The sequence below is a fragment of the Ornithodoros turicata genome, unplaced genomic scaffold (assembly GCF_037126465.1).
Source record: "Ornithodoros turicata isolate Travis unplaced genomic scaffold, ASM3712646v1 Chromosome99, whole genome shotgun sequence".
Lineage (NCBI taxonomy): Eukaryota > Metazoa > Arthropoda > Arachnida > Ixodida > Argasidae > Ornithodoros > Ornithodoros turicata.
The window spans coordinates 285,872-309,359 of NW_026999399.1; the positions used below are offsets into that span (position 1 = coordinate 285,872).

At 45.1% G+C, this 23,488-nt stretch overlaps 2 long non-coding RNA genes across 2 annotated transcripts; both read right to left on the bottom strand.

The window, feature by feature from the left end:
* LOC135374691 (uncharacterized) lies at positions 1-14,117 on the bottom strand. The gene is made up of 3 exons (XR_010417074.1): positions 14,100-14,117; positions 6,890-7,032; positions 1-63 (listed from the first exon to the last, which is right to left on the bottom strand). It is a non-coding gene; the product is annotated as an uncharacterized LOC135374691 (long non-coding RNA).
* Positions 14,118-14,126: 9 nt separating this feature from the next.
* LOC135374692 (uncharacterized) lies at positions 14,127-15,281 on the bottom strand. The gene is made up of 3 exons (XR_010417075.1): positions 14,913-15,281; positions 14,236-14,307; positions 14,127-14,147 (listed from the first exon to the last, which is right to left on the bottom strand). It is a non-coding gene; the product is annotated as an uncharacterized LOC135374692 (long non-coding RNA).
* Between the last annotated feature and the right edge of the window lie 8,207 nt (positions 15,282-23,488).

Genomic DNA, 23,488 nt, shown 5'->3' on the forward strand with positions numbered 1-23,488 from the left:
CACATAGGTGTCGTAAACTTTCATCTTCAGCTTGATCTTATTTTCTGCAAAGGCTGCATTCATCTGGAACATAAGAAGAGAGATAGACAGTGTTCGTTAATTCGTATGTTATGCACTGTTTTTGCCATACCTTGTTGGATTTTTGTCATACGCGTCGAACTTGTGATTTTTAGATTACATAGCGGTACAAATTAAAGAAAATAATCAACTTCGTCCAAGAATAAGTTCCAACAACATCGTATAGTGTGGCTAATGGCGAGTTCCACGCAGAGCGAAAATCATTTTTCCAACCATTTGGTGGGGTTTAAGCAGTGTTGTACAGCTTGGGGAAAAGAGTGCACGGGACAGCACCGTGCCGCATGTCTACATTGCAGTGACATCAAAACAGGAAACAAGGGCGGACACACATACTGATACATGAATAGAATAGTCAGTCACCCGTTTTTGACTGGGAGGTGTTGGGGTCGAATCCTACCGCCGACTGTTCTGTCTGAGGTTTTCCCGGGGTTTTCCTGAGACTTTCCAGTTCCCCCTGAAGTCGGCCCAGCACGCATAGTAACTCCCCTGCCCCCAACTTCTTTATGCTATTCCCTGTTCACCGGTCCACATCTGTACGCCGCTCATAGCACAGTTGCTTCGCGGCGCTAACACGGAACAACAAAAAAGTTTAATATTCGACCTCTTCCTGGTATAATGCAGGCGACCTCTGCGATGAAGACATGCGCCAGTGCCGTGCATGTCAACTATTGTCTCAAGCTGTACATGGCGGTACCGGACATGGACATATACCGGCTCTGTGTTCAGTTTGTGAGTAGAGATCTCGCAACGTTGCAACATTTTCCGCTGCAAATATGGGTAGCTGTGGGCTCTCTCAGCGACTTTCTGTAAAGCACATAACTGAAAAACAGCAATGAAGCTTCCTTTTGAAGCTTGAACTTTCGCGTGTTGACCACGAGAAAGCTTTTAGTGACGTTTTGGAATGCCCGTTATCATTTTTGAATTGTTCTCTACTAGTTGACCTGATTTTTCCGGGTGAACTGAGGTGTACCTCATCTACTTCATAATATGGAAAATACGGGGCACCCAGGACTAACGCGATGGCAATCCTTGAACTTCAACAAAACAAAACAAATAAAATGCGAGGACACCTTGAAATTGCGTGTAATGCTTTGCCAATATGGGTCAAATGTAGGAGCTTACTAGAGAGGATAACACGCTGCGGGTTTGGCATTAAAGAGGCCATGAAATGGTTAACGCGAAATCTGAGTACTCTGCAGGAAATCGTTCTCATGATCCGATCCCTAACTATCGTACACACGTCGACATTTACCCGTATTCAGTACAAGGAAGGCGCAGTTACCAGGCAACAAAAATAGCGGTGCGTGACAGCCGGATAGATGCCTTCGAAACGCCAGCTGAACAGCAGGCTAACCTTTTCCGCGACTTTCAACTTTCATCGTTAATTTCTTTGTTCATGTGGTCTCTGTAAATCTTTGTGCCTGCTCTTGTCAATATTGTACTGTTATTAAATTACTAAGGTTAAACATTTCCCTATGTATTCCGTAATCGCTCTTAAACTTGTTGCGGCGAACCTCCTCATCCCATTGTCATTCATGTAGTTGTTGTTAGGCAACTAATAAATCAATGAATGCATTTCAAGGTTGCATAATACGGCAACTGTTCACCTTCAACCGGGAAACCAAGTAAGTGGTCATTTTTATCCTGTGGTTTATCCCAGATGCCCTAAATCACCATTTTCCGCTTCCTACAGCTGATGCTATGCCCGAGAACACACACGGTCCTCATGACGTCCTCACAGTGTCATCATGTATCGAGCTGTATCCCCAGAACGTCCTATGGATAACGCTCGTGGACTGTTCTTGAAGAGTAATTCAGATTCGTCCTGTGCCCGCCCCTATAGGTGGATAGCGGGGCGAGTAATGATACTTCGTTTAATTTACATGCTCAGACTCCCTAACACATTTGTTCTGTTTTGCTTTTTCCGGCCGATCCTGAGACATGGTAGACATTTCTCTTAAATAAAGAGTATTCCAACGTACAACCCTCTGGCTTCAAAAAGGATGACTGAGGATACATGGAGTATTTCTCGTGGAAAGGACAGCAACGCGCGGTTATGTTGCACTGCAAGAAACATAGACATAGTGATCCAGAGCTAATACTTCGATCAATTCCTCGCTTGAGTATTTCTTTTTTATTTTCGTAATCGAAAGAAACATGTACAGCTCACCCTTGGTTTTGTGTCGCAGGCGAGCAGGCACTCGAATTTACGGTTGGTCGAGTTCTAAGCAATTAATAGGATCTGTTTTCGCTTCGGAAGAGAATAACACTGAAAACATCACTTGGCGCTTGTTTCTGTGTGACTCCTTGCTGCCCGTCCTGTAAAACTTTGCAGCACTTTTTGCACCTTATTCCTTTTTATTTTATTCGACAGAAGGACATGTCTCGTTCGGCTGACACTCATGAATTTTTGAATTGTGTGAGCGAGAGCTTACTACAATCTGTTAAGGGAAGGGAGGAGAGCGTAGCGTGAGCCTGGGAGAGGAGATGGTAGGGTTACCGTAGTGCATGCGTTATCCCATCAACCTAAGAAGATTAGTCAGGAGCAGGATGCGTCAGTGGTGCAGGCTTCATAGACGGTGTCGAGTTTTTAACGCCCGTGTTGCGGGAAGAAGCATGCAGGGGATTTTGTTTAGTGCAGAACAGGAGTAGTGTATTAGATACAACTGTAGTGTGGATGATGCTATATTGGCCCGCTGCGAGGTGGGTGAATGACAGATTAAGAGAGCATGCGCTTGGGGTTCGGTCGGCCCAGTCTGGCCATTGCGTAGTTCACTGTGCCGCTGCACCTGTGAGCCGGATTGTTGTATGACCTTCAGCGTTCTCAACGACTCTCTAGCGTTTGTTAGAAACGTATTACGTACACGATTCGTTAGAAGTAGAAATATTTCTCAGAGAACCGAGAGGATGGCGGGTGAAGATCAACGGCATGTGTTAATGAAGGAGTCTCTCTCCAGTGGGTACGACTGTAATATCAGCTTCGAGGGCTGTGTTACCTGTTACTTTCGACAATACCAAAGCCATGTAGGTACCGCAATACGTGTTTGAGCGCGCCCGCAGACCGTGTATCACCAGAAGCACAACCGGAACCATGTGGACTCGGATTGGATTAGATAAATAGCGTAGTATGGCTTGAACTGTCTCGATAGTCGACAAAGCCACTATTGTTAGGTGGACGCGTGAGCTAGGCTATCGCAAGTGCAAGCACGCACTTCTGTTTTAGTATTGTTGCTGTTCAATATGGGGGGGGGGGATAATTGGTGCACAGCGGCGCAGGAAATTAAATATTTTGACTTTTTTTAACAGAATGTAGCAGGACATCGCCCGGGCGCAAAAATGCGCAATCGGCTCAGAAATCACACCCCTGCAAATATATAAGGTCAAGAGATATGGAGCGGGGAGAGGAAGTCGCATAGACAGCTCTTCAGAAGAGAATATGTCGCCGGATATGGTGATTCATTGAGCTGTTAGAAATGAACAAAACACGGAAGAAAACTCCGTGGCAGACAAGGTTGTTTTACGGTTTTGTTTTTCGCTTCCCTTATGGTACAGTTATTCCCCGAATGTTGAAGTAGAAAGAATAATCTAGTGCAGAGAGGGAAATCTGCGAAACATTCAATTAGGACAGAATAAAAAGACAAACGAAGTCGCGAAGCACCCGGGGCGAGGACCACAGAGAGACTGACACAACCTGCCTGACACAACCTGCCGTCGACACAATCGCCAATGCTATGCGGAATTTTTTTTTCATTTCATTTCATTTATTTCACCTTAAATGCCCATGCGGGCTTTACATAAGGGAGTGGATAAATTGACAAATATGAACATTTACAAACATGATGCAAACCTGAATTTACATGAAAAAAGAAAAATAATAATTCAAAATAAATGAGAGCCACAAAAAGTACACCGTACATAATAAGCCATTAATGCAAAAAAATATGAATACAAAAGTGAACATCGTAGTAAAAACACATTAGCAAAGGGGATATGATGACAACTGTGAGCCAAATGAAGCACTGTCCTGATATGTTTAATAGTGATTCGGGTAGACCATTCCATTCGCTTATTGCGAGAGACAGAAATGAGTTAGAGTAAGCTAATGTTCTGCATTGAGGACGTCTTATTTTGTATGGATGATCAATGCGAGATGACACGTAGTCAAGCGGTGTTATGAGGATGTCCTTAAGGAATGGAAGGTGATGGTAAATTCTGTGTAGTAGTGTGAGACGTGCGACCTTGCGACGGATGTTAAGTAGAAGTAACTAAAGACTAGATTTCATTTCTGTTATGCTGGAATGACGAGAATAATTAGAGCATATGAAGCAGATGGATGAGGCATATTCTAACTTACTGCGGATGAGTGATTCGTAAGCCACTTTCTTTACTGTGATGGGAGCATGTTTAAGATTGCGCCTGAGATCGCCGAGGGTTCTGTTAGCGTTGGCGGTGAGCTTGGTTATGTGTTCCTTCCAGGACATATCAGAGATGAAGGTGATTCCAAGATAAGTTAAGGAGGTTACGGACTCAATGGGGAGGTCGTTAATGTAATAAGCAAAGCTAGGAACGTTTTCTCGTAAAATGAACGACCTTGCACTTCGAGCTGTTTAGTTTCATTTGCCATCCGGAACACCAGTTCTGAAAGCGGCGAAGGTCGTCCTGAAGCAGTGATTGATCGGAGGAGAAGATATTTTTCTGTAAATGACACAGTCGTCGGCAAATAGACAGACCATCAGGTAGATCGTTAATGAAGATCAAAAAGAGGAGTGGGCCCAAGACAGTTCCGTGGGACGCCTGAGATAACGCGTGACCCAGGGGAAGAGCAATTATTGACAGATGTGTATTCATGTCTGTCATGGAAATCGCGAATCCAAGCAACGACGGGCGGGTTTATACGTAGGCGGGCTAACGTGTAAAGTAATCGTTCATGAGGCACACGATCAAAGGCCTTGAAAAAGTCTATAAAAATGGCGTCAGTTAGGCAGTTATGATCCATGTTGGAAAGTAGATTATTAGAAAAGCTAGATAATTGTGTCTCACACGAGAAATTTTTGCGGAATCCGTGTTGGAATGGTGAGAGAAGGTTATTAGTTTCCAAGAATGATATTAGGTTTGAAAATAGGACGTGTTTCATTATTTTTGAACAGACATTAGTAAGGCGAATGGGACGATAGTTCGTCAGCTGGTTACGTTCGCCAGATTTAAAGATCGGGGCGAGCTTGCCTACCTTGCAGTCGCTGGGCACGGGTCCAGTTAGTAATGATTGGGAGAAAATGAGGGACAGGAAGCTACTGCAGGGGTTTTTAATGCTGTTGAGTACTTTTGCGTTAATGTCGTCAATACCTGCGGCAAGGGGGCTTTAATCTGTCAATGATATTCACTATTCCATCAGCATTAATCACGACGGGTGGCATCATTTCATGAGTAAGAGTAGGGAGAGACGGCACAGAAGACGCGTCCTCACGCGTAAATACAGAAGCAAAGAACTTATTAAATGCAAGAGGTTTTGTTTGTTTGTCGATGGTCTCATGGCAAACAGTACTCGTGTTAGTCTACATGACCGGAAACTTAGATGATGAAGGTAGACATCGGAGTTTCTGCATTTCTCGCTTCGTTTATGGTCAGGAAGCCGGTCATTAAGACAGCGGGAAGTCAGTTGCACATATATCGTCCTACAGGAGAAAGGGTGTAGAGTAGACGGCATTCTTGCAGTGCGGCATATACCGGTTGTTTCACGAAGGTCTCCAGGCTGGATAGTTCGTAAAGAGGTGGGGCCATCGAAGAAATTTCTTTTTCGTAAACATGCTTGGGACATGGGTCATCAACTGAGTCGTGAGCGGATCATATGGACACGCTCACTAAGTAGTCAATCATCCTAATTTTTAAAGTTTACTTTGCACGCATTCAAGACAACTGTTTCCCGTATCGGCACCTTCAGCGAAACATATTCAAAGAAACAAAAAACAAACGTGTCACGTTCATATAGAATGCCAAGCATAGCGATGCGTATCTTGCTGCTGTTCCTAATCTTCCGTCGCCCCGTGTTATGTACTAATCGGATGAACACGACATAGACAGCCGGATAGCTGATTGAAAGAGCACATTGGTGCACTACTCCGCGCAAGAAATATGTAAACCGAAACCGATTAATTGCTCGAAAAAGTCCTATGCGTCGACGAGTTTTTTTTTTTTACGAATTTTTCTCGCTGAAGGTCCCATACATAAAACAGATATACCGTAGGTGTGTGAAATAAAATTGAAAAATGGGATGTGTATTTTATTCGTGAGAGTATGCAAATGAGCCGCTCACAACTCAGTTCACGGCAGATGTCTTAACCAAAAAGAAAGGTCCGCTTTGGTACCACCTGTTTACGAATTATTCAGCCGAGGTCCTTTCGTTAAACACCCGGTAGAGCAGACGCATACCTGCTACACCTGACTTTAGGTACTCTGGTGTTTTTTTTGCATAGTGGAGGGCGCGTATTTGGCTGGGTAATCACCATCATCATCATGATCAAATCAAGTTGTTTTCCTGAAACGGTAGGACAAGCAGGACAATCACTCAGCAAGTAGAATGCATCCTAGTTGATGAATTCGGGACAAGTTCATTTTGTTGAGTTTGGGGTCCGGTGAACCTCAGGAAGTGGACTCAATCAAGTATTTCGTATCCATTTGCTTAAAAAAAGTACAGAGTTCTATAGCTTTCACAGCAAGCTCTATCATGAAGACAACCTCTCCCACAATGTGAGAAACATACCCTCTCTCTACACATTCCCACCATACGCAGTACGTACATCTATTTCACACTTACCATATTAAGCTGGCTTTGTGCATATATCAGGAATTGTTCCTTCGATATCGTACTGTAGCTGTGGTCACCGACGAAGAGGACTGTGATCGGACGCGTTTCAGCCAGTTCAGTGAGTTCTTCGTCGGTCAGGGGACGCCTCGTAGCTGTAATTGAATATGAAAGCATCAGTGGCACTCTGCTCATATTTACGTGTTACTCTAGCTCCTATTTGTTTGCCATGTTGAAGGTTAAGTGCGCCTCGTGAAATGGATTCAATGGAAACTGTGTGGGGCCAACGTGCATAAACAGTTGTACAGCAGCACAACATTTGTACTCTCCCGCCATTGGTGCAGGATTCGTTCTTATGCAGATATTAGGATTTTTATGACCGGAAGTGAATTATGAGTTAAAATAAAATTTGGTATGAGTTACATTGATGCGTTAATTTGATGGAACGGACTACAGCTAATCGATATCAATTTCTATTGCCAAATAGTAATTTTTCAGTTCATTTACTTTTTGCCATCGTCTTACCAAGTGATCGGCATGTTTTGCGTCTAAAGGCGCATAACGGGTGGAGTTGTGCTAGCCGGCGATACTGAATGGTGCGCGTTCCCAACCCGCGCACGTCAAAGAGAGAGACAGTATGGGTGTAGTGGCACGAAAGCGGTAAAGGGAAAAGAGTGCTATAACTATGGTGAGTGTGTGAGAGATGAGGATAAGAGAGAGAGAGGGGAGGATGACGATAACAAGTGAGTGCGGCAGTTAAAAGCTATCTACAATTATGAGCAATCAGATGATCCAGGATAACAGATTTACATGATGAGTTAGATGACAAAGACTAAAAGCGGGGCAATGCTGAACATCTACATCTGACACGAGTCAGTACGACTGAGGTTTTCGAGTTTGGAACCGCACTGCGAATAACTTCATTTTAATGAATACTATCAGTCAAAGTTCCTTGCTTCATCTGCTACTGCAGACGTTCGTGTGCTACTCAGTCTGTGCAAGCATCTGCTGGGACTTCGAGGCTCTTTGTGCAACGGACTTTTGGCCTTTAGCCGGAAGAGATGCCTTCACGTGTGCCTCCTTCATTTTTGGAAACACGCCAGTTGTCGATTGGACAATTCGTAGCGATTCTAGGGAGCACAGAGTGTCACGGTTCGAGTCTCGTTGATCCGTCCGCAAGTGATGAGAGAAGTCCCATCGAATATTTCCAACAGACGTAACCGGGCATTAAAAAAACGTGTAAAACTTTGAAGATGAAACGCCATTGTCTTTGCATGCAGCGGTCCGGCGTAACATTATGCGAATACAAAAATAAGACTCTTGCACGTTCCGTGCTTTTCACGGCTTTCATTACCACTTTACAGGATCAGCGACTCAAAGCTCGCTTTGCTCAACAAGTGTCGTTGGTATCAATAATGCCTTACGTATCGCCGAAGCCTTTCTCCAGGCAGAACGAGAGCCTCGTCAACGCGAACAACACCCACATCAACACATGTAAGTAAAGTGCCAAGTGCCGATATTCGGGAACACAAGAAATGTTCCATTGTCGAGTGTTCCTGTAGTTTCACAAAGGAAAGCTGTACAGTTGGTTTCTAAATGGTACATAGCCAACGCGTGTGCAGAAGGGAACTTCTCATGCGTTATATGGCCGTCGACAGGTAAGGACTAGAAGTAGGACGAATCCACAATTTTACCAATCCAAATCCAAAGACGGTTCTGCGACTCCACCACGCCTACGATTCTAGAATCGACTTCGTAAATGTAAACTATGACGTTGTTTCATCGACTGCAGGAGAAACTCCCGAGTATGCATTGTTTCAATAAAAGTAACAAACGATCAAAACCGAAACCATATTGCCTTTAAGCGTGTAATGGGAGAGTTCCTTCCTGAACTCCTTCAGTCCAGAACAATGCAACCACACACCACACAGATCTATTTGGTTTTCTGTGGACACCGGAGGCGCAACCTTTAAAAATATACAAATAAATGGGCTTGGTGGATCGAAATGCTCTTATTCGCCGTTTTGGGCAATGGGATTCGAGGATTCGGAGATTCTATTGGTCCATCCCTTGCGAACACTGTGATGACTTTTCGAGATGAGGATCAAGTATTGGCATAAACGTCACCGTGACAGAGGTTCGACTAATGGTCGACACACTATTACTGTGTAATATAATGGAGGGATATATGACTTAAGCTGGGAAAGCTGAGCCTAGATCCCACTGCTCAACAACTCTCAACAAAGACACTTCCTAATCATTCGATGCCGTTGAAATGTGAGGGTTTGATGGAAGTAGCAGCTAGTTCATCAACTCTGCAACCTGAAACGCTCTTCAACGACTTCAAAAGCGTCAGTAGAGGTCAAACATCTAGGACAAGTCGCACAGGCAAAGAAGTTTCAGCTATCACCGCATATGTCTTGGCATTTGCTAATATGCGAGCGCCGGAAACCGTGACCGAGCTTTATTTTGTTCGGTACTGCGGATAGTGAAGAGTACTGTGAAGACATTTCCGAATCTCTGGAATTATGAGATTGCCTTTCACTTGCATGCGCTAAAGTCCTTCAGGATAATAGACGATATGTCTGGCCTACCGATCCTTGGACACACTTCGACCCCACCAAGACCGTCTACTTGGCGGAGGATGCACTTAGGCATTGGTGCGGTGATCTACTACAAGATTAGTGGCAAGGATTCATTAGTGGCAAGTCATTCGTCCACGTTTGGCAGACAACAGAGCGGTTTAGCAGGTCGTTGGTAACGTTGGTAATGTGACTTGCGTCGAATCGTATCAACCAGAACCAATCAGCGGATGTGTTTCTGAGTCACGCACCAGTGCAATTGATTCCGATAGGCACGATAACCTTATCAACGGCATACTAAAACTCGCATGCCGAATGATGCGAGTTATGAGCCGAATGATGCCACATGCGCCGAATGATATTAAGCCCACAAGCAGAAGGAACCTCTTTGCATGATTTTTAAGCATAAAGAAGTTGCACCATCACAGCTCTGCCAAATAGTTCGTTCTCTATTCGAACCACAAGCCATTTACCGCAATTATTGGAATACGTCTGCTTCCAGTCACTGCGGCAAACAGCTAGAATGCTGTGTTGGGTTCTTACACTCCGGGGGGTTCTATGTGGAATCACGGGTTCGTTTGGAAATTGGGACAGACTGCCAAGACTTCTGCTGTGTGTAGGTGGCCCGCCCACTGTTCCTTCTTGTTCCTTTTTTGTATATTTTCTTCCGGGCTCAATATGTGTATGGACCGGCAGCAGGATCACACCTTCTATGTGTTGCAGTACTTTGTTGGCGACGATTACATCAGTTGCAATGGTTATGCTCCTTTGAACGTTCCTGAAGTTCTGTCATGGTTCTGCTTGGCCAACTGATGGCTTTCCACACAAATCGGCAACGTTCTTCAACTGCGAGGTTCTCACACGGCCACGTTTGCGGTTCAAAGGTGTACTTTTTTGCTCGTTTGTAGACCAATTGACCAACTGACCTAAAAACAAATTCAAGCGCAACACCAGCGCAATGCGAGGAGGAGGTGGATGAGGCGCTCTGGTTCTACGACAGTGGATCGAAAGCCCACAAGGGGCATCCATCCGCGATGCGGGCCATTTTGTGGAGCAAAATGTAAGTAGTCCAGCTCTGCTCTGAGGGAGTGTATTCTATGTATGGTATTGTTGTTCAGGAAGCGATAGCCACTGTCGCCGCATATCATGCAGCACAGGAACAGCCGTCCAGCAACCACCGCGATAGCCCAACTACCTGCCTGTATAGCACTACGTCCCCACCTTGTACAGCATCGGACAAGAGAGACCATGAGCGTCCTCGTGAATCGAGTGACCGTGGAACAAAGTGCAGGCATCTATCGACGAACTCTTTTGTACGTATTCAATAAAGATGTTTCAGTGAAAGGGTCTCGTCAAAGTTATTCGGACTGTTTAATGCATTGCATGTCGATAACCAAGTGGTATTTCAATAAGTCGGTGACAAAGTTCACGATGTAGACTGCTTGCAAATGTCGCTGTTTCCGCAGGGCGTACTTAATATGAGGAATGGCACGAGCGAGAAGGTCGACGGTGTCTGCAGCGATGTAGTTGAATTCTGCATTGGCCAAGCTCACAAATTCGCTCATCAGTCCCAGGGGTCCGTCTGGAACCGTTATACAGACGTTCTTGTAACGGGCGTAGATCCGACGCACCATCTCCTGCAGCGGCCCCGGCGAGATCTCTACTATATTGCCAAAGCCTACCCTGTCTATCACGTAGCGAAAAGCAGTGATGACCAGCTCATTCTGGGGACTTTCGCTTTTGAAACATACCTTCTCCACTTCTTCCGAAGAAGCATGGGTGCGGGAACAATTTTGAAATGAGTGATAGCTGAACATCTTCACGTATTGATGACGCGAGCGCGGTGTGCGCTGCCTTGATACAGATAAACGCGCGCAAAGAAATGAGAGCGAAACCGAAACGAAGAAGCCACCCATCGTCGCTAGGAGCGCGCGCGCGCAGCGGGAGGAGCATAGAGTGAAACCGAAACCACCTGCGGTGGGTGGCGCAGAGGGTGCTAGGAGCGCGCCCGTGGGTAGCTGCTGCGGCGCGGCGTCCCAGTCAGTTGCTCGCTGGCTGTCGTGGAGAGCAGGCGTGCGGTCAATTGCTTCGAGTCCCCGCGCCCGCTCAGTTTCTGCCTGGCTCTCTGATGGAGCAGTTGCACCGTCGCCATGGGGGAAAAGGTGAGTGATTTGCCGATGTTTGCGTGATGTTTTGCCGCGCTCTTTTTCTCGCATCTTTGCCGTGCCCCGTGTTTAGATTTGTTTAGCGATGACCAACGAGTGATTTGCCGATGTTTCTGTGTTGTTTGACCGCGCTCGAGTTAAGCCTTTTCTCACATGTTTGCCGTACACGCATGTTTACACTTGTTTAGCAGTGAGCCAGCCTTTTGTTCGCGTTGGCGCATGTTTAGTGATGTGTGCCCAGTGGTTCCCGCCTTGTGTTAGCTGCATAGTGTTGTGACGCTGTGGTTAGGCCTAACCGATCGCCCCTAAGCCTTTTCCCCGATGTGTAGTTTTCCCCGTGCTGTTTAGCAGTAGCGGTTAGACCTTTTCTCTCGCATGCCTAGACTTGTTTAACAGTGTTGCCATTTTTACCTGTCGCTAGTATCTTCTTGTTTTCTGTCTTTCTCGCATAGAGCGGTGATGGTGGCGCCATCTGGTGTGATGCCTTGCAACTAAGTGGCCACATGTCGTCGATCTCTGCAACTGCCCGTTGCCAACTACCAACATGGCGGGCGCTTCGGAGCAGTTTTCTTCGCCACGGCGTCGTTGATTTTTGAATAACTTGTTCCTCTCCACTCTATTTCTATCTCTTCTTTCTTCTTTTTTATGGACGGAGGTTGCCGCCAACTTACAGCTTGGTCTGGACACGAGATACATGCTCCACAATTAGTGTAATGACTCCCTGGAGGGTGCCGATGAATCTGGGGGTCCCAATTAGCTCTAATTACTAATTAAATCGTGTTTAGACGAAGTTATGCGTTGGCTGCAGTCTGTGTCCAGTTATTACTACTATCGGCTGCCTTAGTTGCGAACCCGACAAGGTAGCCCTGAATCACGCGAAGGCAGCGTACGTCTGCACCGTCATTCCCTCGAACACGTACTCTGAACTTCCCATTCCTTCAGCCACACTGAAGCCCGAGGCCTACACACCTCGAAAGACTGTGACATGGTCCCTTTCTTCTGACCGTCTCCAGCCGGACGACACTCTAGATGGGGGAGCCCTGTTGCACCCTCTGTGGACGCCATCAAGGTGACGCCGCCGCAATAAACGTGTCTGCCAGTTGCCACCTGCCTGGTGCACAGCACAGACCAATGTTCCTTCTTATGTACCCAGAGACAGTGTCACAAAGGACACTGTCAGACTGAACAAGGGTACTCTCAGATAGACAAAGAGGCTATAAGCATTATATTCGGTGTAAGCAAGGAGCTTCCTCCAAGTGCAGATCAAAAGCCTTTGATCTCAATATTTGCACGAGACAAGAACATCCCTATACTAGCGGTTGCTAGAATGCAACATTATGCTCTGTACCCGCAAGGGTTTCAGTAACACATCAAGTACCACAATACAAAACTGCATGGCAGCGCAAATGCCCTGTCGCGACTTCCCCGCTCCAGTGAAGGATTTCCACAACTGGGTGATACTGAACTGTTTGAACTGCAGTACGTTTACAGCCTACCTGTGACCTACAATGAAATTGCCTGAGCACAAGAAGGACCGAGAACTGCAAGAACTAAGCCGTGAACTCAAAACGGGCGTCAACAAAGCCAAGAAGTGGAACTGGGGTGGTGAAGAGTCCACGCTGCAACAGGACTGCATCCTTCGAGCACACAGAGTGTTAATTCCACCGATCCGTAGCAGCAGGGTCCTCATGGAACTGCACCGAGGGCACTTCGGAATATCACGAATGAACGCACTCGCTAGAAGTCTGGTGTGGTGGCCAGGCATTGATATAGATGAGATGGTCAATAGCTGCACGGAGTGCTTACTACACTGGGAAACGGCGCCCTTGTGTCAGGAACTTCGATGGGAGGAGCCGGAAACAGCATGGCAAAGAGTGCATATAGACTATGCAGAGTCCAACAGGAAGTAGCTACTCATCTGCGTGGGCATTTTTTTTTTCAAAGTGGCTGGAAGCCTTCAAGCAAGGCTTCAAGCAAGGAGCAAGGCTTCAGGCTTTTTCGATGAACAGTGGAACAAAGGAGATTGCAAATTCACTAAACATGACAATGGCGATCTCAGTGTTCATCGGGAGCCGAAATCTCCATGACGTCAGCTGCCACGCCGTGTCGCGTCTTCCGGTGATGCAAACCAAAGCCATCAAATGCGTTTCTCTGGAGTGTCTGACTGACAACGTGGATATTTAGGGTAATTGATTTTTCCATGTTACTTTGGCGTTATGAGTGATGGTATTCTCTTTACATGCTTAAAATTCAATCTTAAAATTTGCATAATGTAAATACTCGAGACTACGGACCACCAAGGGACAGGCACAACACCAAGTCTCCCTTCGTCTTCCCTATATGGTGTCGGGGTTTCACATAATGTTCATGACCTTGTTGCTTCTTAGCCATTTTTTTCATTGTCTTAAAATTCGGATGTCAATATTTTCTCTTATCCCTACATACGCAAATGTTTCAATTGATGTTCATACTTACTTGTTGTGGTGGTTGTGCTGCGTGATAGTTTTGGCGTCGTCGTATCCTCTGAGGTTCATTTGGGATTGAATTTCGGATGTTAGTATTGTCTGTGATCTTTAACTCAGCAAATTTTTCAATCGATGTTAATACTTACGCGTTGTATTGGATGTGCCATGTATGACATTTGGCGTCGTCGATGGGACTCGATGATGGATGTCTCCTGAATCTGTAAAGACGAGCAACTCTTACAAAAATCAGGACTTGGAGCAAACGAATCGGAACTGTTGCAGAATAAACGTTGCCGCTAATTTTGAGTTCGAAACAGACAACAGTCTGATCCGTCACAAAATTTGCCACGAGGGACGAAATGTTGTTCGGGAAATCTTATTTGCGGCTAACATGCCTATCAACACGGCAGAACGACAGTCGTAGAAATGGGGAGCAATTAGTAGAGAAACGCTTTCAGCAGATCAGTTTCAGCAGACACATGAGAGACAAATAGTGTATCACCTGCATGATTCTAAACGGATCACTCTTGATCGGATCTCTGCTGTGCATTCTCTGCACTTACGCACAGCCGCCTTGTGGTTATGACTGTGATACATGGAGCACAAGCCAGTAAGGCTGCACTTTTCAGCACAAAAGCGGAAACAGAAAAAGGGTGGTTAGCTAAATAATGATACTGACTCGGCAGTCGGATACACCAATATATCTTGCTGTCTGAAATTTGGCTTTGGCATAAATACGCTACAGGGAGGTCAGGAGGTTATATTATTTCACATTTAACATGCACATACTGGTTGAGGAAGATACTATTTCCAGTGTTCCTACCTTGCTTGAAGAGCATCCAGGTTCTTGCGGCGATGACGAGGATAACCATTGCAAGAAGAAGTAATACACAGGCCAACACCAGGCCTCTGGAAACGAAATAAGCAACAACAAAACGTTAAACATGCGAACTTCTCGAGTTCATCGAAGCTTAGTGGGAGACGCTCTTTAGTTGGTGAGTTCTTACTGCCGCAGTACCGTGGAATAGCATATTTTTTTCCCTTGTGCATTCTCTTTCGACGGTCAAAGTAGCGACACCTAATTCGCATTAATACACGTATGTCTATGGTCCGCCAGATGACATTCTGGCAATGCAACCACGACCGTTGCACCAGTAGCACTAGCTGTGCGAAAACTATCGTAATTAGCCTTAGCTCCATTTCACGGAACGCTTCAAGACATTATTCGCGAGCGAGATATATCAGAGAGATCAGATATACCACAGACATATCATATATGTATGTCAGAAAAGCTCACACATGGTGTCTCCAGAAAAAACACGGGTCGGATTCGATTAGGTTTCATTTGATTTTTGCGACGGACCTTCCACGGATCGGCGATCTAGAGACTAAAGCGTTGCAGCAGCTGTGCAAGATCATGCCGGCTTACAAGCTTCAGTGGTTTAAGAGGGTATCGACATTGCCTTTCCGAAGCTATCAGCTATCGGTATCAGGAAGGTAGTCAAGAAGCACAGCGGTTACACCACTTCTCCGCGTGCCAATTAGTGTCGAGAGAGAGATGGAGTATCCGAGGCTGGTCAGGCGAGACTTGAACTTGTCGCGAAAGGACTTGGAACGGCGGCATTCGAGAAGAAGGTGACGAATATCTGCCTCAACGTTCCAGATAGAACATAAGGGTGTGGCTTGCTGATCCACTTTGAACAGCAGTGAAGGACTGCGGCTGACGTTGAGGCGGAGGCGATGCGTGACAGATTCTTCCCTCCTTGAGACACGCAGATAGTGTACTCCATTGTTGCGCCAATAAACCTCACTAGTCTGTTCTTAAGGGGATCACGCTTTCTAATGGAAAAGTACTTTTTGTAACAGTCAACTTTTTACTGCACAAAATAATCGAAAACGCAAAATAAATGAGTAAACTGGCTGCAGAACGGCTAGCTCTGTGGTTTTTGATGGGTACGGTGTATTTAGGTTGCGTTCCGGTTTAGATTTGTTTTGGGATTTGTTTTGGTAGCAGTTAACATTTGTGTGTAATTTCCGTAGGCTTTCATGCATCTGCTTGTGACCGCCATTGAAACCGTCAGATTGTATTGATGCAGGCGTAAGATATTCATTTTTACTGGTTATCATAGCTAGCCGAGAATAGTAATTTTCTTCATTGTTGCTTAGGATGTCTCAAGTATATTCTGTTCATTTTTGGGGGGGAGTGGGAAACCGTATATCTATTGTTGCATTTGGTATAAAGGTGACCATACATGTAGAGAAGCTCGTCGTATGCCTGGAAGGTTGAGGCTCAAGCCTAGTTCTCACATACGACAACGGCGCACGGCAACAGCAACGGTGACGTGCCGTTGCTGCCGCCGTGTGTGTCGCCGACTCTCCACCTCGCCGTGCTGTCGTGTTCACGTGATGTCGAACATCACGAGCCGCGGCGAGCAAAGATGGATTTCCACGTGTTCTCCTTGCACGTGTTCTCTGTGTATCCTTAAAATCAGGATGCGACAAATCATACAAATAAGGAAACCTTCTCACAAGTTCAATTAATTTCTCGGCATCAAGCTGAGAAGCCGCCATCTTCATTGGTGCGGGCCGTTCATTCGTTGGATGTGATGTGGGCGGGACCACGGCACGGCAGAAGTTGAGCATGGCCCAACTTCCTTTTGCCGTGAGACGGCGGCCAGAACGGCGCCATTACGGCGTCGGAACGACACAATTTGCCGTGCCGTTCGCCATTGCCGTGTGCCGTTGTCGTACGTGAGAACTAGGCTTCACAGCCTTGGCAATTGCTTCGCCCTATTTTGCGAAATGAATAAGGAGTCAAAAACACATGGACTTTTCAACGTTGACAAGCCTACAGTTTAGTGAAAGTTGCAGCATCGAGCCTGAAGCATTAAGCAATATCAGACGTCAAGGAATTACCTCAGCAGTATTATGAGCGGACAAATTACTTTTCAAAATAATTGATAGTGTGCAATAGTGAATGAAGAATCATGTTATACAACCTGAATTCGTGTTTCTTTTCAGTTTGTGGGGCGCTGGTGTATGTGAATCATAAGGTTCTGCTGGTTCGCCTTTTCAGGCTAGAAAGGATGCCCGCGTGGGTAGGAAAGACGGCAGTCGTTTGCTGGCTCTGGAGGCAACTCCCTTCATACTTCTCTACCGGTTCGCTGGATTTCTACCTATCTATACATACAAAGTTGACAGTACTTTATTCTTTATTTTTTTCTGCATTAGGCTGACCGTAAACAGACCTCAATTTTCTCTTATTTTTCTTTTTTTTATTATTTTTCCCTATCTTTCTCTTACCGTACGGACGGCGTCTGAGTAATGTTTTCATTTACTTTTTCCGTAAAATAACAGACATGTTTAGAGTGTAGGAGCATAGCACACACAACATGTGTTATATATTCTTTTTTTGTAACTTGATGTTAGTCTTGCAGCCTCTGCGTGAAAGTATTTTCTCATTAAAATTTAGATGCTCTCAACCATCCTCTCTTTGTTGTACAAAATAATTAGAAACTAAACATGACTATCCATTGTCATTAAATTCGTTTCGTAACACACAAGGAAGAGCACGTTTCTGTCGCGGATGACAGCGTGGCCCTACACGAAAGGTGAACAAAATAACAGCGTAGCGTCAGTCTGTGGTGTACACGCATTCTGTATGCACCTGGTGCCTGCTTTTTCTTCTTTTTCTTTTTTCTAGGACATATATTCATATACGTACTGTGGTACACAGCTAGCTGTTCGGTATTTTCTTTGTCTGTATTTTCAGTGTATGCACACAATCATAATAAAAGGTATTGTATGGATATGTGCTTGATTGTCGCCTGACCTCATCAGTCTCTTCTCTCCACGAGTTCCTCCTCGTGCGAACGGCAAATAACATACAGCCGGAAAATTAAGTGCAATTTATTTGGTGGTTGAGAGCTGATGTACATGATTCTAGTTGCAGGGAACTATAATCGTGTGGTCTACTTTATATAGGCCAGACGGGTCGGTGTGCCAATATTAGGCTTCAAAAACATGCGTCATCTTTGGGTGGCACACCCTCGGGGCATCTGGTCCTGCACTGAAATAGATGTGGGTACAGTCCGACTTTTCAAGATACGGTTGTTGATGTGGTACCACGCAGCACAACGAAAATTGTAGAGGCGTAGAAGTGCTTTAGTCAGCCGTCCGTGGCCTTATCGGGGAGGGAAGACTTCTTCCTTGATATCAGCGCATGGAAACCCCTTATCCCTGTATGGGATGACCCTGATTGAGGCTGTTGGTTTCTGAAGGTGGCGGCCGTGGCGTTCCCCAAGCAGCACAGAATGCTGCATATATATACTCATACTGGCTGGTCATTGGCGATACGGGTCCAATATTGTACCCATTTTACCAGGATTTTCCCCATATCGGCTCCAATTGGGCAATATGGGCCCGATATTTCCCAGTTTGAACCGATATGGGGAAAATCCTGGATATATGTACCCCATATGCCCGTGTCGAGTCCCTACAGGGGAGAACCCTGTGGCGCAACGCTTCAACGAAGTTGGCGCCACGCCTTCTCGTGGCATGTTTTCACTATCTTCTTTTTTCCACGGATCTTGCCCGACAGAATAAACTTCAGTTCCTACTCGGCACTTCCTCATCACTTCAGTGAACACTTCTTTAGCTTAGCCACTACAGGGTAACTCCCTAGAAGGGATTAATTATTGACTGTAATGACTTTTTTTAGACTTTTCAAAGTATTTCGACCACGTCCCATATAGAATGATATTGAGTAATCTGAGTTGTGTCTCGATAAACGACCAATTGATAACTTGGCTGGACCATTGGATGATTGTATCAGTACGTCTCTATCGGTGACATTCAGTCCGAGACATTACCAGTACCATTAGGATTGCCTCAAGGTTCACTTTTGGGTCGACTTCTTTCTTGGGGTGGGGTTTGCTTTTTTGTCTTTTTAATCTTTCTCAACATTTTATTAGGTAACCTCACACCTACATGTAACTTATACGCAAATCACTTAGGGCTATTGACGACCAGCCACGTCTCGATGGTTCCTTACACGTGTTTTCTCAGTGGGCGGATATCTGGCAGGTGCAGCTGAATGTTTCAAAGTGGGTACCAATGTCCTTTTCTAATAAGGAAACCCCATTACGTCATGGATACTACATTCACGATATCGCGCTTAGAACGGTTCATGAAGTCACGTACTTCGCTGTTACACTGACTTCGCAACTGCGATAGACCACACATATAGCATTAACAACAAACAGCTAATCGGAAACTGTACTTAAGGGGCACCTTGCGACAGTTCACACAAGGAAGTTAATTATCTGCTTATGTATCCCATGTGCCCTATTTTAAAATACGCCGACGTAATATGGGATGTTTAGATGCTTACACTATGCCTTGCGCATATTTACTTCAAATGACTTAAAGTAGGGCAATTCGATTAACCACCACCGCATATGGACCATGTCTCTCCTCTCTTCGCTGAACTCGATCTTCCATGCTTGCAACTCACCGCAAAATACACAATCTGAAGCATTCAGTTGGTAAGTAATTGTTTCAAGCGTGTCGGTAAGGAATATATCCCATTCAATGGGTTACCACCAGACCCTACTCGACACCACTGTCATGTCAGTTTCCCAAGGTCACATACTAATGCGCAGAAGGTTTCCTTCATCCTGAGAACATCGACTGAACTGACGCATAATGTCGTGGATAGCAAAACCGTTACGAAGTTTGTTGAACAGATTGTTGCATGCACTCCATCGCGCTGTATTGTATCCTATGCGTTCGTTGGTTTAATGTTGTCTTTATTGCCTTGCCTTATGTCGATGTTGTTGATGGCAAAATAGTTACCAAGATAGATGAACCACGCGCTGCATGTACTCCATTTGGTTTGGATTCTATCCGTTCGTTCCTTTAACGCCAGTGTCATACGTATCGCCGTTACAAGTAACGTCGTTACTGTAAGCGATAGTTGCTCGGTATCGGAATGCGTATCGTGATGCTTTCTTAAGTCGGTATCGCAAAAGTATTTCTGTTACAAATTTATGGTAACGCGATCTCTGTATCGTTCCCGGTACCCATAATTCTTAGTGCCCCACCTTTCTTCACTGACCACATTTCTCACTCTTATTCATTCTCATTGGTCCGCCTAGCCCTCGACAAGAAGCTTGCAGAGACGCCTACGTGCTTCGTATCCGGAATTATGGAATTATACCAAACACGTGTTCACCGTTTTTCTTTGAAACTGAAGGAAATAACCACAGTGGGTTCAACAAAAGAGTTTAGGTCAACGAACAGAGGTCAAGACTTCGACAGTGCGCTCTGGATTCCACTGCTAAGCTGCCGTTTCGCACTGAGTCAGGCTCACATACTGTGACATTGTTAACTTCGGATATAGCATTTTTTGGGCATTGGATTCCATGGTATGTGTGGGCCTGACACTAACGCAAATGTCACACTGGCCTTTGTCAGCTGCCGGAGAGACCACGACTTGCAAGGATGGCAGAGAACAATTTCAAGAATCAGCCACTGATAAAAGTCAAGCATAACGTTTCCGAGCAACATATTAAATATGTTGTCTTTTAACTGCAAAACTAGTCACGTAGGCGATATTTCTAAGTTGCGACATCTCCGTATTTCAAAGAAAAGTATCGCCCAAAGTATCGCGTTTCTTTTTCTTACTAACGGTAGCGGTACACCGTTACTTTAAATAAGAAGTATCGATATCGCTATTTCGATACTTTTTACTCAAGTAAAGAGTGTCAGCATCGCGATACCATATTTCGGTAACGGGTACAACACTGTTTACAGCTCACTCTTACTTACTCTTACTTGTCTTATGTTTGTAAAAACCCTGATGCATTATTCATGCCTTGACAACCAAAAGGTGGTTGATTTTGTGTATAAATGAATAAATAAATAAATACCCTAGATACAGTAATTCAGCAATACTGTGCAATGATACGGCAATTTCAGCTTACCTACATTGTATTATACCGGGTGTTTCACCTAACTGTTCAAAATATATATAAATTTACTTGCCCAAAAATCATGTGGTCAACGGTATTTCTGTTCCACAAACTTGTGCCATGACCCAGAGGCATTTTGATCAGTTTTCAGTAGTGATAAATCTAATTAATTGAATCCAACCCCGAAATTTACCAAGCCAATGTCACTTTAACATGCCAATGAGGTGTCAATGGCAGTGTTGTTCTCTTTTCCTTTTTGCCACAAACAGAAAATGCATGTCGGATATACCGTGTTCCATCACAAAATAAACTGCCCTGCTATAGTGGTAAGACCTCGAAGAAAGAAAAAAAAAAAAAAAACGAAACTCGTCGCTTCGAGAGGCAGGAACTGCCGGCTGCGCCGGTGACACCGCCCGTTCAGTGCCTTTTTCCATGCTTCTGATGATAACGGCAGCCAGAGTTATCTAAAAAGGCACTGAGTAGGAAATGAAAGAAAGAGGACAGTGACTTTTTCTTCTGTTTTCGCGTAACTCTTGCCTCTCTGGTGGGACACCCATGTTGTGATCGTACGGGGCAGATCCAACATGCGCTGTTTTTGGCAAATAAAAAACAACAACGTGACATTGGATTCGCATATTTCGGAGTTGAATTTAGAAAATTAAATTTATGGCGATTAAAGCGATCAAAAAAATTTATCAAAGCGATCCTGCGTCTTCGTAAAAGATTGCGGAAGTGTCCCGTTGAGCCGAGACTTCTCATGCAAGTAGATTTTAACACATTTTTGTGACACGTTAGGTGAAGCACCTTGTTTAATGTTGCGAGTGTGACGCCACAAAAGTGTAGGAAACAGTAGTGTTGCGCTGCTCGATCTGGAATGCGGAAGTGAATACTTACTCTGATGAAGTCGCTGGAAAGTGACACCGACCTCATGTCAAACACTAGCAACAACTTAACAAGTGGTTCAACATGTGCCCTTGTGCATGACCATGGTTCTTTCGGTATGTGGCCAACACTCGCACATTCACAACATTCGCAGGATATTCACTTGGCAATATTCCAATTTTTTTTAATATTGACGCGAATATTTATATGTAGGATTATAATTCCGAAGCAAATACGAATTTCGATATTCGAGTTGCGAATCAAATCGATCCAATCCCTTTCATACCGAATACATTCGAATACTCGCCGGGAAAAAAAAAATAACGCAAGGACAAGCGATGCCGGTGTGATGCAGCGAAATCACCACAAACAGTGTTTGAGTGCACTAGTAGACTTATCCTATCACTTTCCTTAAAGCGACAGTCCGGGCCTCCGCAGGGTATTCGGATTCCGACTGCATGCATTCGACTGGGTTGTCGTCCACGTAAACTGTTAAGTGTGGAAGCTTCCCCGTTTAAGAGAAAATAGAGAGTTTTAGTACATGGTTACCAAAAGGCGATTCCGTTAAGTAACAGCGTTGATGGTCCTGCGCACGCCCACAACAGAGAGAGAGAGAGAGAGAAAGAGAGAGAGATTTGCGCACGGCGCATAACCACCAACGCTATCCGTTACGTACGCAAAGGTGATATCGCTCGAAATACTAAATCTTACTAATCAATGACATCGTGCGCTTAACCAATATCCGATTTTGGTTTCCCTGTGACGTCAGCAGTGTTCTCGACGTCACCATTGAGCCAAACAACAGAAAGATCGGCGCGTTCAACCCGAGCGCCATGAGCTTGCGGGTATAGAGAAACTGGGTAGTTGGTAAGTCATACTTCAGTCTTGTTTTCTTTTTTTTTTTTTCAGCAGGGAGACAAGGACAGAGGAAACAGACAGGAAGGCTGCGTACTCACAACTAAAGGGAAATTTTATTATTGACACATTTAAATAGGTAATTTCCAAAGCGTAGGCATGTCATAAACACGTGAGCACTAGGAACATTAGAGCACGTGAAGACTAGGAATCATTATCGAGATACATTCTCTCAGCTTGTTTGAGATCAAGGGATGGTGTGCTTAGATTTATCACTAGCTTTGTTAATCAAGTAGGCTTCAAGGAGCTCCCTATCCACTTAGATGGGTAGAAATCCAGCGAACCGGTAGAGATGTAGGAAGGGAGTTCCCTCAGGACAGAAGCCGCCGATATTTCGAACAGAGACTGTTCTTCTGGGCACCGTCCTCATCATTGGCATGGTATTCAAAAGGGTTAGATGTGACGTGTTTAAAGGTTCATGCGAATTGTGGGTCAACAGCCCGGAGCGAAGAAAGGGTCCGTACGGGCTTTGACGGCCGGAGTGAATGGTCGCTTTGTCAGTGTGCAGGGGATTATGTGAACGAAGTGATCTAGGCTCCTGACCGGCTACAGAAAAATGGGGGTTCACGAACACGTGGACGAAACGGGACAACAGGCAAGAATTGGCAAACATAGCGAAAGATAAGGA